The sequence below is a fragment of the Oncorhynchus keta genome, chromosome 24 (assembly GCF_023373465.1).
Source record: "Oncorhynchus keta strain PuntledgeMale-10-30-2019 chromosome 24, Oket_V2, whole genome shotgun sequence".
NCBI lineage: Eukaryota > Metazoa > Chordata > Actinopteri > Salmoniformes > Salmonidae > Oncorhynchus > Oncorhynchus keta.
In genome coordinates, this window is record NC_068444.1 from 8,414,821 (window position 1) to 8,420,169 (window position 5,349).

Here is a 5,349-nt window from a genome sequence, read left to right on the forward strand (position 1 = left end):
TAATAGGGTTTTAGACAGGGTCAGCTCTGTAGAGGTTCTAATAGGGTTTTAGACAGGGTCAGCTCTGTAGAGGTTCTAATAGGGTTTTAGACAGGGTCAGCTCTGTAGTGACCCAGTCTGTCACATTTGAGTCTATTCCGTTGGACCTAAAGTGATATTTACAACTACCTTGGGCACCTAAATGACACACCTGTTTTGCAAAATACATTAATAAAGACTCTCAATACATTAAATGCATTAAATACATGACACAAAATCAACTACCTCCATCAAAACATTAAATACATGACACAAAATCAACTACCTCCATCAAAACATTAAATACATGACACAAAATCAGCTACCTCCATCAAAACATTAAATACATGACACAAAATCAACTACCTCCATCAAAACATTAAATACATGACACAAAATCAACTACCTCCATCAAAACATTAAATACATGACACAAAATCAACTACCTCCATCAAAACATTAAATACATGACACAAAATCAACTACCTCCATCAAAACATTAAATACATGACACAAAAATCAGCTACCTCCATCAAAACATTAAATACAAAAACATCAAAATCAGCTACAACTACTCCATCAAAACATTAAATACACATGACACAAAACATGACACAAAATCATGACTAACTACTCCATCAAAACATGAAATACATGACACAAAATCAACTACCTCCCTCAAAACATTAAACACATGACACAAAATCAACTACCTCCATCAAAACATTAAATACATGACACAAAATCAACTACCTCCATCAAAACATTAAATACATGACACAAAATCAACTACCTCCATCAAAACATTAAATACATGACACAAAATCAACTACCTCTATCAAAACATTAAATACATGACACAAAATCAACTACCTCTATCAAAACATTAAATACATGACACAAAATCAACTACCTCCATCAAAACATTAAATACATGACACAAAATCGACTACCTCCCTCAAAACATACAGCTTATCGAACGAGAAGTTATTTCAATCAATCGTTACACAACGGCCCAATAAATACTAACTACAACGATCAATAAACCCTAACCCTAACCCTTATCCGTCTTTTACGGTTAATGTCTGTGCTAGTTGTTGATACTGTAGTACTGCACCGTAACAGGCATATTATCACAGCATCGATCTGTATTCTGTTTTCTTGAAATGATTTTACCGAAGATGACGAGTGCAGAAAGAACGTCACTCAAGAGGATGAATATCCAGAAACAAAAAGGCTTAATTTGACCATGTTAACTGACAGCTGAAATGTCTTCCTCTTCTTTTGTCTTTGCCCTTGGCCTCTTACTCGGTCCGTTCTCTTGCCAACAGCAACAGCGAGGTGACCTCATTTGTGCATGAATAAGGACTGATTGCTGATTGAACAAGTGCACAAAGAATGCTTTGCACAAAGTGCAGAAGAGGTTCATGGGAGTCATTTCAACTGTGATCAAATGTTTTAATTGTTGTTTGTTATGATTAACTCAACTGAGTTTTGTGTCATTTGTAGAGAGTTGTGTTTAGCATTTACATTTTATGTGAAAGCAATGACAAATGACTTACAGTTTAGCAACAAACAAAAAAACAATAAGGTTGTGCTAGTTGGGTTATGATGGAGATCAAGTGGACCAAAGTTTCATTACAAGTGTCTTAGCAATGGATAAAAACGGTAATACCTGTCCAGTGGTCTCACTAAGAGAGCAGTGGACAAGAGGCTTCACCGCCATTAGAATGGTCTACACTGGCTGGTTGCCGTCCACCCTGCTGAACTCCTGACCTGGTGGTTACGTCCCATTTCTACTTCCTGTGTTGCCTTGTCCTCCCACTTTCTCCTCAGTAACCTTACAGCTATACATACTGTATCTCTCTCTCTCTCTCTCTCTCTCTCTCTCTCTCTCTCTCTCTCTCTCTCTCTCTCTCTGTCTCTGTCTCTGTCTCTCTCTGTCTCAGGTGTCCACAGAGTCTAAGAGGAGAGGAGACCCAGGTGTCCACAGAGTCTAAGACAAGAGGACACTCAAGGTGAAGGAATGTGATTGGTTCGGACCACCTGTGATGGTTCATCTCTCTCATTCTCTTCCGGTAAAAGCAATTGTGACGTAGAAGTCCGTCACTGGCCGCGGGCAGCATTTGGTTCTTTAACGCACACACATATTCATCACTCTTCCCTGTGCCATTATAAGATAAGTTAACAATGTGGGTCGACACACAAGTTGACTTCTGTCTTGGTGCATGCATTTTATACTTATCAATGTTGTGGATGAGCGCATTGTTTGTTTGTCTGTTCCTCTCTCTCCATCTCTGTAGCTTCCGGGTATGCTGGAAAAGGACCCGAGCTAAGGGAATTGGGTTGGCTGGTAGAACGGTGACCTTGGTGCCCGTCTGATGGATGAACTGCTGAAGGTTCACCTGTCTCAGCTCCCTGGTCAACTGCTCCAACTCCTGCTCCTTCTCCTGTTCGATCTGCAGCTCGTTCTGCCAGAACTCCTCCTCGGACATCTCCACCTCGTTTCTCCGCAGCTGCTGCTCCAGAAGCGCCAGCTCCTCCTCTAGCACGCCGACGCCCTCCTGACTCTCGACGCACACACCACCATCACCGCTTTCCCAGCCGTGTAGCTCCGCCTCACAGCCCTGCAACCGGCTCTCCAATAGTTGGAGCTTGTCCTTCTGCAGCTGGACCAGGCGCACCAGCTCCCGGGCTGGACTGAGGGGCACAGACACCACCCCCCTGCCCTGGTTCAGTGCTCTCTGCTGCTGCTTGGCCTCGGCATCTCTGCCCTTCCCAAAAATATCCCTCAAGCCCTTGGTTCAGCCATGAAGGTGAGGGACTTACGTTTGGGATCCCGACGCTTGAGTGAGCGGTCATTGGCGGACGGGTGCAGCTTGGCCAGAGGAGGCAGGCTCTGGCGGTAGAGGCCGCGCTCGGGCACACGGGATGTGCCGTCGGAGTTGGGACGTTCGCTGAGGGAGGGGCCGGTGCGCTGGAGAACCAACTGCACGTCGCTGGCATACTGGCCCCACATGTTGAGGGACACCACAGGGTTCTCATGAGGAGCCAAGTGGCGTTCCGTCTCCCGCCATCTCTCGATCAACGTGTACCTGCCAGTGCGCCCAATGTCCTGGGCCAGGGCGATGACCACCTCCTGGCATGTGGTGAGCTCTGTGACGCCACATACGATCCATCCACCCACACTTTCAGCTCCATGGCTCTCATCGAAGGGGCGTCGTCATTCCTCCTCCACACAAGGGGGCGGTACACAGAATCTCTCCAGCATTCTATAGAACAGAGAGACTCTTTCCAGCCGCAGTCCTCCGGCTAAAAGTGTATGAGAAGCTCCCCTCTTTCTCTGGTCCCACTCTGAATTCCCTCAGACATTCAATCCGGTGATATATAATTGTTCTCGCGGCTTATTTTATTGCATAAACCAAAGGTTTATATATTGTGCAAATAGGCTACCTAATTAAAGTTTGCGCTCTGCATCTCCACGCGTGTTTACTGTGCAATCCGTGGATATGCAGAGCGCAAACTTTAATTAGGTAGCCTATTTGCACAATATATACATACCCCTGCAAATATTTTTTGTCATGTCAAGCATCTTAGCATTCATGTGTTTGTTGTCACGATGATGTCATACTCTTTGGTCGTATTACAGATGAATCTTCGTCATCGTGAACATTCTACCAAAAAGGGGTAATTTCACCAGGAAAGGAACATGGAGTTTGCCTTCCCTTCTCTTTCATATTACTGATTTTCACTCCATCCCCCGCTCCACGTTCTCTCCATCACCTCCTGATGCAGACTAGCGATCGGCTTTGAACTGTCTTTCATTTGAAACGTTTGAACTGCTGAATGACTTCTTGAAAGGAGACATTTTTTAATTAGCTGGCTTACAGTGGAAGGAAAATAGGGTGACAAAATGACACCCTATTCCCTATGAAGTGCACTACTTTTGACTTTTGAAAGGTAATGCACTATATAGGGAATAGGGTGACATTTTGGGACGCGGATATGTCTTACACATTGTAAGGCAGAGAGTACAGACGGATCCCCTTTCAATGCAGAATCTTTTTCTCCACTCAGATAAAATATGAAATATGTTGTTAAAATTGATTTACACTATAGATAGAAAATGGAAAATGAGAGAAGACAAGGTGCCTCATTATTAAGTGGGTGAAAAGTAGTGCACTTAAAATGTGTAAGACATAACCCTCTCTGCATCTAGTCATCTTTCTGGTTCTCATCAAGAATAATGATTTATGAGAAAGTTTTAAAAATAGTCCCACATTAATGCTAATCCCAGACCAAATCCATCGTGCAATTTACAATCCCAGTGTAGTAAATGCCTTGTCCTATAAAACAGTTGATTTGATAGTAACTTTACATTATTATCACCGTTATAGATAAAATTAGCTGTTATTAATTGTACTATTCAAACTCAATTTTATTGTCAGAGCTGGTGTGGTAACGGTAAATTTCACATCCGGTCTGCACTGAATTGGGAAGACTAATACCCTTTAATATTCTGTATTTTATACCCTGATGAAAACAGCTCATCTGTCCATATGTTAGGTTATTACATTTTATTTTTGCATCTGTGCTCCTAAAGTGTACGGCTCTTCTTCATTTATATTCTGTATTTTCAGATGACTCGTCACTATGAGATGTTTTCTAAAGAGGCCATGTTGCTGCTTTCAGACGACTCGTCACTATGAGATGTTTTCAGACAAGCGTCCAAATATATCTTTCCATTAGTGACTCGTATCCTTTCGTCCCGCTGCTCAACTGAGATGTTTTTAGTCCTGTAATATGCAAATCGCACGTAATGCCGAAATCCTTTTCGCAAATGAACCTCTGCATTTCTTGACCGTTACCCACTTGTGTCCTCCTTTTGCTTTTTAAAAAATACGTTTTTTTGGAATGACGTTATCGGCTTCCATCAATGTTTTGTAGAACGATATAACGTACCTCTCTTTCTCTCGCTGTCACTTTCTCTCGTTCTATCCACATACCCATCTCTCTCTCTCTATGCCCCTCTACGCCTCTCTCTACACCTCTCTCTCTCTCTACACCTCTCTCTCTCTCTCTCTCTCTTTCTCTCTCTACACCTCTCTCTCTCTCTCTCTCTCTCTCTCTCTCTCTCTCTCTCTCTCTCTCTGTCTACGCCTCTCTCTCTGTCTACGCCTCTCTCTGTCTACGCCTCTCTCTCTACGCCTCTCTCTCTCTCTCTCTCTCTCTCTCTCTCTCTCTCTCTCTCTCGCCTCTCTCTCTCGCCTCTCTCTCTACGCCTCTCTCTCTCTCTACGCCTCTCTCTCTCTCTACGCCCCTCTCTCTCTC

General features: G+C 43.4%; 1 pseudogene; it reads right to left on the reverse strand.

Moving 5' to 3' along the window:
• Positions 1–1,963: 1,963 nt before the first annotated feature.
• On the reverse strand, positions 1,964–3,427 carry LOC118380188 (ras association domain-containing protein 8-like; annotated as a pseudogene).
• Between the last annotated feature and the right edge of the window lie 1,922 nt (positions 3,428–5,349).